This window comes from Liolophura sinensis, chromosome 2, assembly GCF_032854445.1.
Source record: "Liolophura sinensis isolate JHLJ2023 chromosome 2, CUHK_Ljap_v2, whole genome shotgun sequence".
NCBI lineage: Eukaryota > Metazoa > Mollusca > Polyplacophora > Chitonida > Chitonidae > Liolophura > Liolophura sinensis.
Window position 1 is genome coordinate 27,501,609 of NC_088296.1, and position 10,748 is coordinate 27,512,356.

Here is a 10,748-nt window from a genome sequence, read left to right on the forward strand (position 1 = left end):
GGGGTCCATATAAGAATGGAACATGGATGATTGCCGTTCTTTGAACTTTGATCTTTGAATTAATGAAGCGGCCTTAAACTGGTGGATAAAACACAGTTGTCCGACTTGTAGGCAGACTTTCCACTTGCAACTGACCACGTGTCTACTGTGGCGGGAAACTGACATAAATCCGAAACCTTGTCCCAATGAGGAGCGGGAACTGGGGGCTACACTCTTTTTAGATTAATTTTATAAGATACTTTGTAACATTTTACCACGGGCATTTCATTAAAAGTTAGTAGTACATATTCATTCATGTATTTTATGTATGTCATTAAATTAAACCGTGCTATAAACTTTTATCATACAAATGCCTTCAATGCCCACTCATATACGTACCGGATGACCTTGCCAGAATATCGAGCTATGAAGAGTACGTATTGCTGTGAAAGGCATCGCTGATTTGACAGAAAGTATATAAATAATGTTCAAAGATGAAAGGCCTGATTTCTCAGTTCCCGGACCAGATTACAAGCCATGTAGATTTCATCTGACACCTTCAGGTCTGGGGCATCCATGTCGTACGAATCTGGCTCTACTGGTCTAACGATGCTCTGACGTGCAGAGCAGACAGAGCCACACTGACTTGTCGGCTGTGGAACATTAGGTTTTTAACGATGTGACCTTGTCCTAACATGCGTAAAACTGGTTTCTGTGAAGGCACAACACGTAAAGCCGGGCGTGGATCGGCCTTGTGACTGGGAGCAACTCGGGTGCATACGATGAGACGTATGGTTTTTGTCGATCTACGCGCGCTTGCGATCACCGACAACTGCTGAGTCAGCAGTTGCACGGAGTTGAACATGTTCTATTTTTCTGCGACTCGAAGCATCGACTTGTACCCAACTCCGTCGATCTACGTGTGCTTGCGCCCTGTTGGTCATGGTTGCTCTCAGTGATGCATCACGTGGTGCATCACATGCATGAGTTATACTATGAAAATGGCGACCATCAAGTAGACCAACGAGGCAGAAAGTAAGCTCATGGATATGTGGAGGCTTAGCCCGTGCAGATTAAATCTGTCTGTCCATTCACTCAGTGGGGGTATAAAGTGAAAACTTGAAATAAAAGGACAAGAAAATTTTCCAAGAAACCTCAAATTTTGAAAGAAACGACAAATATATTAGACCTTATATCAATAACATCCACGCATCATGTACAAGGGCCTCGCCATCATGAACAGGTCTCGTGACTGTCACGTTATAAGTAGCTACTCACATTTGCCGCCAGTCGTACTCGACCCATGCGCACTGAAACTGTATCTGATCAGGCGCTGCCAGTCGGTTTCGTCGAACTTTTCGACATGGGCGCTACGCGTAGGTCGACTGGGACTGGTTGTACACAGTTGCTTGTATTACGGCGATTGCAAATCGACCAACGCTTTGCTCAAAGGGATGCTTCAAAACAAACACGCACGGGTCCTACTCCAATACGCACAATGAAATCAAACGATTTCGGCGCACAAGATGCCTTCACTCCGTCACGTGACCAGGGGATTCCGGCTGGAAACGTCATAAGCTGTCAAGCTATAAATAGCTCGCGCGTCACACAGGGCTTCATACATATTCACCTCGACTGCAAAGGCTAAAAATAAATTCGCACTTGTACTCTGGATTGCAAATGAAAAGGCAGGGAGCGCGACCGCAGACACAGTAATGCGTAATATGATGGATAAGGTAAACGTGAAACGTTTATTTAAAGAAATGAAAGAAAATGAAAGATTTAAATATGATCTACAAGATGGACGGATCCAGGCCCTGGAGTAACGGCGAAAATGTGGCTCAACGGGGTTGGGTAAATCGGACGTGTAAACATTGTACTATGGTGGCTGATTATTGCCGTGCAATTACATTCGAATTTTCTGGCAGTTTTGTATATGTACTTGCTTGTAAGGCGGCTTAGCAAGCTGTTTTCTCAGTAACGTTTGTTGTTCGGTTTACTTTTTAACAAAGAAAATTCCTCATTTTTATGAGGAAGTCTTTTTTGCGAGGAAATTAGTTTGAAGAGGAAATTATTATTTCACATAGAAATTACCGCGGTGGAAATATTTTTCATCATAAACAATTTCCTTGCAAAAAAAAATGATTTTCTCGTAAAAAAATGATTTCGCATATATAAAAAAAATAATTTACTGAAAGAAAAAAAAGAATGCAAGTGCGAAAAAGAATTTTCTTTGTTTAAAACTAATTTTCTGTGCAAACCGATCAACTAACTTTACTAATAAACAGCTTGATAAGCCACCTCATTAATAAGTGTAGGAAAATGCCCAAAAATTCAGATGAAAATGCAAGGCACTAATAAGCCACCGTACTGTATCCCACTATTCCTGACATCCATACACCTATGGAAGCCGGCAAACATACAGCCATTGTGATTTTACCCCTGACTGCCCTTGTCAACGATTCACTGAAAAATATAACAGGAAATGCATAGAATTGATGATGGTACAAAACCCTAAAGGCATGAGTGACAGGGAGCTGCAAGGTGCTACAGTGGCCAAATGATGGAGTTTGTCTCTAAGCAATTCCATGTATAATTACTTCTTGCTTTTTGATAGCAGTTTAAATTTTTCCTTGCGTTTGTTGGTATTTTTCCTTTCTTTGTAAATGAAGCTAAAATCACCTTAGGCGTGAAATGTGGCCTATTTGCATTTTACATCTTAATTCTTCATTCCCTTGTTTTTCCTCCCACTTTAAGTTGAAACCCAAATTCGAGTTATAAATATCTTAAGTTTGACCAAACGTAGAATTCTTTGTGATCCAAGGCAGCTGTGTTTTCTTAATCCCGGCTAAAGGGAGGGGGGGGGGGGGTCCTGCTGTGAATACACGTCTCCAGGCTAATATTAGTCAATCATATTGACCAGCCCACCTGGAGAAAGGTTAATGAATACTTTGCAGCAGGTTTTGCTAAGATGAAGCAGGAATTGTTGCTTCCATCATAAATAGGTCAAAAAAGGTATTTCATCACCCCTGATTAATCATTTCATCTGTTTACAGTAATACAAAATTTTATAACTTTTGAAAGTAATTTTGAAAAGAAAAAAAAACAATCAAGCTTTCAGACTATTTACACATATAACTATTTGTATCTGATTAATTTAATATATAATTATTTGGACATCTGACAGCCCAATACGCATGCGTGCCGAATAGCCAGTAAGCCGTATAAATGGCCCAATTTAGCTGCACGCCGCACGACAGTGCAGGTGACAGTTGTTAATAAGATGTCAACACCCAGCTAGTGCACTTTAGTCATTGGTGGAGCAGCATGAAGCAATATTCCTAAAAATTTAGGTTAGTCCATGCATGGGACATGTGTGACATTGTGATTGATTGAAAGATTAGATAATATTCTAAAAGGGTTAAAGCAGTGAAGATGTATGAATATCAAGCAGTCCAAAATATGTTGCCAGTGTCTTTCTTATAGCTTTCGAAAATGTGCAGTATATCATAGAATTGTTAGATCCCGGTAGAAAGAATTGAAGGATTTGTAAGCTTCTTTCAAAAACTGTGCGAATACTTCTGAGAACACGAAACAAAATGAACTTAAGTAACGTTAGTAACTTGCCATGGTTGAGTGACTTATGGTTGAGTGACTTATGGTTGAGTGATTTACGGTTGAGTGATTTATGGTTGAGTGATTTACGGTTGAGTGATTTATGGTTGAGTGATTTATGGTTGAGTGATTTATGGTTGAGTGATTTACGGTTGAGTGATTTATGCCGGGCACGGAGGTTGGATCAGTGAATAATCACCCTTTTTTGCTGAATTCATAACTCGTAGTGAGAATCAGCTATAATGAATGAGCAAATCATTTTCAGGTAAGTACACGCAACGCTGTGCAGGTGAATGGTCGATCCCTTCAATCGCTGACACACCGCTGTGCAGGTGAATGCTTGACCCTTTCAACCGCTGACACACACACCGCTGTGCAGGTGGCTGTTCGATCCTTCAACTGCTGAAACACCCCTCTGTGCATGTGGGTGCTCGATCCCTTCAACCGCTGACACACACCCCTGTGCAGGTTAGTGCCCGATCCCTTCAATCGCTGACACACCGCTGTGCAGGTTAGTGCTCGATCCCTTCAACCGCTGACACACACCGCTGTGCAGGTGAGTGCTCGATCCATTCAATCGCTGACACACCGCTGTGCAGGTGAATGCTCGACCCCTTCAATCGCTGACACACACCGCTGTGCAGGTGGCTGTTCGATCCTTCAACCGCTGAAATACCCCTCTGTGCATGTGGGTGCTCGATCCCTTCAACCGCTGACACACACCGCTGTGCAGGTTAGTGCTCGATCCCTTCAATCGCTGACACACCGCTGTGCAGGTTAGTGCTCGATCCCTTCAATCGCTGACACACCGCTGTGAGGTGAATGCTCGACCCCTTCAACCGCTGACACACACACCGCTGTGAGGTGAATGCTCGACCCCTTCAACCGCTGACACACACACCGCTGTGCAGGTGGCTGCAATCTCTTCAACCGCTGACACACACTGCTGTGCAGGCGAGTGATCGATACCTTCAACCGCTGACACACACCGCTGTGCAGGTGAATGCTCGATCCCTTCAACCGCTGACACACACCGCTGTGCAGGTTAGTGCTTGATCCATTCAATCGCTGACACACCGCTGTGCAGGTGAATGCTCGACCCCTTCAACCGCTGACACACACACCGCTGTGCAGGCGAGTGATCGATCCCTTCAACCGCTGACACACACCGCTGTGCAATTGGGTGCTCGATCTCTTCAACCGCTGACACACACTGCTGTACAGGTGAGTGCTCGATCCCTTCAATCGCTGACACACGCCGCTGTGCAGGTGAGTGCTCGATCCCTTCAACCGCTGACACACACCGCTGTACAGGTCAGTGCTCGACCCCTTCTACCCCTGACACACACATCGCTGTGCAGGCGAGTGCTCGATCCCTTCAACCGCTGATACACACCGCTGTGAGGTGAGTGCTCGTTTCCTTCACAACTTCAACAGAAAGCGTATATTCTGTATGAGGTACATGGAAATCGGCTTTTGGAGAACTTGTTGAAGGACTGCAATTCCTGTGTTTCTTACCACAGGTGAACGATTTTCGGCGGGCAAAAGTCCTTGAAACGAAGGGTTTTCCAGAGGCAAAACGATCCATTTATGGCAAGGGCACCCTGTCTCCATTATCCTTGCCTCCAGGGGATCCTTGCCTCAAGGGGATTCTTGCCTCAAGTGGATCCTGTCTTCAGGAGATCCTTGTCTCCAGGGGACCGTTTCCTCCAGGGGACCGTTGCCCTGCCTTCAGTGGACCCTTGCCTCTAATGGATCCTTGCCTCCAGAGGACATTTGCCTTCAAGGGACCTTTACATGTGGATACTTGCATCCACCGGACCCAGGTGGATCCTGGCCCCCAGTGGATTTTTTTTTTGATTGGTGTTTTACGCCGTACTCAAGAATATTTCACTTATACGACGGCAGTCAGCATTATGGTGGGTGGAAACCGGGGGAAACCCACGACCATCCGCAGGTTGCTGAAGAGACCTTCTCACGTACTGCCGGAGAGGAAGCCAGCATGCGCTGGACTTGAACTCACAGCGACCGCATTGGTGAGAGACTCCTGGGTCATTACGCTGCGCTAGCGCTTTAACCGACTGAGCCACGGAGGCCCCCCCCCCCCCCCCCCCCCCGAGTGGACCCTTGCCTCAAGTTGATCCTCGCCTCCAGGGAACCCGTGCATCCAGGGGACCCTTTCTTCCAGGAAACTATTGCTCCATGGGATACTTATGCCACGTGGTGGGTATTTAACCACTCTACATGCTCTAATTTGTAAGTTTTGACTGTCATTGGATAGTCACACTTTGGCCATTGAAAATGCTCACTCATTCATTATTAAAGGCATTACGACATCATGCCAAGATCGGGTGGTTGGTATGCCTGCCGCCGGATTAACGCAACAGGAGGTCGCGAGTCGGATGCATTGTCACAGAAACACTATAGCGGGGCTCAGCCTACGCCAGAGAAGTTTTCAGGACCTACGGGATTGCCCGTGCTCTGGATGACCACAGGAAACGACCCCTGCGCAAGGTCAGGTGGATCCGTTTGACACACGTCAGAAACAGACGTCTAACAGCCGCAGAAACCGCTCGTCAGACGAATCATTCCAGAGCACTCAAAAACCGTAAGAAATCTTCTGCGGGAGACTGACCTGCGAGCACTTCGTCCGCCGATACGTCCGTCAATGACGCCACAACATTGTGAAACAACGTAGCTTTGTCGCCTGTGCTGTCGTTTTGGAGGCGGGTCAGTGATGGCGTGGGGAGGTTTCACATTTCGCCACTGGACTCCCCATGTTTTTGTTGACGGAAACTTGAATGCTGCAGGTGACCGAGACCACATCCATCAGTCCGTTGTCGTCCCTTCCCTGCAACGTCACGCTCCGAGAATCACACTTCAGCAGGACAATGTACGTCTTCATAAGGTTTGGAGGGGGGGGGGGGGCGAGCACTTATGGATGCAACTTTCATCAGAACCCTTGGTCTTTCATCAGGACCCTTGGCCTTTCATGTGGACCCTTGGCCTTTCATGTGGACCTTGCCTTCATGTGGAACTTTGGCCTTTCATCTGGACCCTTGGCCTTTATTCCTTGTCCTTTCATGTGGACCCTTGCCTTTCATGTGGACCCTTGGCCTTTCATGTGGACCCTTGGCCTTTCATGTGGAACTTTGGCTTTTCATCTGGACCCTTGGCCTTTATTCCTTGTCCTTTCATGTGGACCCTTGGCCTTTCATCTGGACCCTTGGCCTTTCATGTGGACCCCTTGGCCTTTCATGTGGACCCTTGGCCTTTCATGTGGACCCTTGGCCTTTCATGTGGACCCTTGACCTTTCATGTGGACCCTTGGCCTGCAAATTCACCTGATTTAGCACCAGTTGAGCACGTTGAGGACGAAATGGACTGACGCTTGAGGCGCCAGTGACTCCAGCCCAAGATCTGAGCGGAGATTCAGTAAGCATTCCTTACTCGTCTGTTGACTTCAGTGTGACGGAGATGAACAAAAACCATCGGCGCTCGTGTTAGACACACCGGTTTATTGAACTTGCCAAGGACCTCCGTGGCCGAGGGGTTAGCACGCCGGGCGCGGTGCAATCACCCAGGAGCCTCTCGCCATTGCGGTAGCTGTGAGTTCAAGTCTTCGTCTCCGACCGTAAGTGGGGAGATCTCAACAACCTGCGGGTGGTCGTGGGTTTTCCCTGGGCTCTGCCCGGTTTCCTCCTGTATATCATATGCTGGCCGTCGTCGTATCAGTGAAATATTCTTGAGTAAAACACCAATCAAATAAAAATAAATAAATAAATAAAACTGTACAGCACTGCTTGTGCAGGTCTCTGCTCATGCAGGTATAGTTTGTGCCTGATATATATGTAATACATGTTAACAAAAACAAAAAACCTTGAAAACCCGCTTCCCGGTTCCATTGAGGGAGAAGTTTATAAACACATTCCAGCAGGTTTTGCTCAGAAATACCAATTTACGTTTCCATGGAGCATTGTTGTTTAGAAATTTCACATGGCAAGGTTGATCTATTTCATTTTGACTGGAGGATGAATATATGCTCTTTAAGATTAATTTCCTGCTGAACCGAACATAGTATAGATTAGTCTATACATGTAGACACGTCTCCATCCGCGCGCTAGATACATTGTGGAGTGCATGGATGGGACTACTATAGTTGTAATCCACATTTTTTCTTTCAGTAGCTACAAACGGACGAGTCGTTTTGTATAAAGCATGTAATAAAAACGCATATTTCAGTGTGCGAAAATGACAAAAAAAAAAACCAAAAAAAAACCAACAACAACAAAGAAATGTGTAACTGCGGTTGTAATGGCTATAACAGTGTTAGTTAAACAACTTTGGCGGTGAATATGTAGGCCTACTCCGCCTGCTGGGAGTATAAACAACAACATCGCACCATATCAAAACACCGGAGAAATTTCCCATCAAATTTGAAACCTCCGTCGTACCCCAGCGAGAGCTGGATTCATTCCTGTGACCTCACTGATCCACACGACGGATGGGCTACTTCGAGAACTACCATTTAAAGTAAAAGAAAGCTAGAATATGAACTGCGTTTGTATATTGGTGTCTTACGTGGTAAATAAAAATTTTTCAGTGATATGACAGCCAGGGGCCATTACGAGGTGTACATTTGCTGTGTCTTCTTGTGACTGGGTTAGTCCATGCCGCCAAAGTGCTGCCTTCACTGAAGTATCATGCCAAAGACACCAGACATGACACCCCATCCAGTCACATTATGTTTACACCAGTCATGTTCCCTTGCTCTTACCTCTCACTGCTGAGCGCCAAGCGAGGCAGCAGCGAGTACCATTTTAAGAGACTTTGGTATGACCCGACCCGGAAAATATGAAGTAAGTTTCATCATACAGACAACTGAAAACTATGCGTGAAAATATTTTATTTATTTTTTCAGATTTTTTTTTATAAGTGTTGAAAGGCATTGAAATATTTGAATACCATGGTGGGTTTTATGAGCCATACTAACGGTACCTAGGAACTTTGACATGACGTCACCCTTTTTTCCTGATGTTCACCAAATGGAAGGATTTCTGGGGAACATTGTTTCTTCAGTCTTTAACTCATGGATAAAAAGAATTATTCCGACATTCAGTATCGTGATTAGAGTGGGGAAAACTTCATATTACGTCTGAGTTCGTAAACTCTGATAGTATGGTACATGAGGCCAGCCTTAGAAATGAAATGTTCCAGCTCCTTTAACTCTTTTCACAAAAAAGCTTAAGAAAATAAACGAAAGTGTATTTATACATAGCTTTATGTGGTGTATTTAATAATACTGAAGCAAAATATCAGGCTCGGCCCAGATTACTTAAGATTGATTATCATCTTTCGCTAAGTTGAGACAGCATATATTTATGGTCAGAGTTTAGCAGCTTTCCTGTTAGGCCTACACCTCTATATAGTAATCAGTCATTATGCAGACGAATTTGTTGTATTAATTGCATGGTATTTATTAATTCGTCGTCAAAAGCTGAGAGGGTACGTGCGCAAACAACTACACCATTACAGGTGTGTAATATCGTTGTGTGTCAATATTGAATGTCTGCGTGATGCTTTTTTTCTTCTTCCCATTGAACATTTGAGAGTCTGACTATATTTAGCTGCAATAAATATGTAATACAATAAAGAAAATATGAGAGTTTGTAACAGGGCTGTATGTATGGAACTGCACAACAGCATATTTATGGAAGATCATCACTGCCATATTGTTATTGCATCAAGTCAAGTGGTAAAGTATGGAAGCATAACTGTAACATCACACTAATTGTATACTGGTCTATACACTCACCGACCGGACGAAATGTTGTACAGTTGACTTCACCTTGGGTTTTGTATAAAGAAATAAATTCCTACTTGCAAGTAGTAGCTGTATGTCCCGCATGTCTTGGACACCGAAGTTGGCATACGTCATTTTCGTTCACGACATTGAAGAGGTTCACAACCCGGTTTAAACACAGCCGCGGTGATGTTTACGGGCGAATTCGAACCTTTGGCCTCACTGATCAGCACCGACTGGCCGCATGTGGGGAAACCATACGATTAGTGTAGAATGAATCATACAAAGTAGACCTACATTTGAGATCACGCGCCTTTCTACGTGATCCTACGGTACCGAGGCAATCTCAACGGAGGCAGTAGGTACATGTCTGTTTTAGAATGAGTAGACCTACATATCTTAATCATACATCATACATCTGAGATAGTCCGGTTTCGTACATATAAAATCGGGCCTATTTTAGTACATGTAGGCTAGGTAGGTATGAAGTGCATGCAGGCCACGGGATCACGAAGGAGTCTTTGTCTGAACCTCAAAAACAACATATTATGCAAAAAGTTTGACTTATGTAGGGAAATTTTATTTTCACACAGAGAGTTGTCTGTGTAGGGTGCCGTGTCTGGTGTCTTCGGCACGACGCTTACCCTAAGTCTTCTAAGTTTTAGGACAGCTATTAGGAGTGTTGAGCGCGGAATATTACATTTCTTTACACGTCTTTTGGAAAAGTAAAGATATTGTTGTTCATTAGATGGTCTAACCACGTGAGAAAAAAGAAACTAAATATTCCTGCTACAATTACATGTATATTGGCTAAAATGAGCAGACCAGTATCACAGAAATTAGAAGAAATAGGGTACATCAGTGGCCGCAGTAATGTACCGGTAATGCTCATACGTTAATTGTGCCTGAATTAATTTGTGTTTGCGCATCATAGTAAATAGGACAAACATGTTCAACATGATCGACATCAGTTCAATATGCAGCTACATTCAATGCCGTTCTAAGGAGAGTTACATCATTGGTAACGTGTGAGGAACGATACCAATTAATGACGTGCTAGAAATCAACTGAGAGAAAAATATTACCATAACAATGTGTTGCACGTCTAGCTATATACATGTATATGTGGTCATGGAGGCCATTCTTTTCAGTGGAAAACTGTTGAGGAGAGAGGCCTAATGAAAAGAAATATCTTTATCCAGTATGGTCAATGTGAGCATGCAGGCTCGCGCGAATAGAAATTTGACGCAGTAGAAACAATCAAAACACTGCCACGTGGACCTGGTCGGGTGATGACAGTTACTTGCACTTCCGCCTGCGCGCTGTGACGTCACGCACTGCGCGAAGGGAA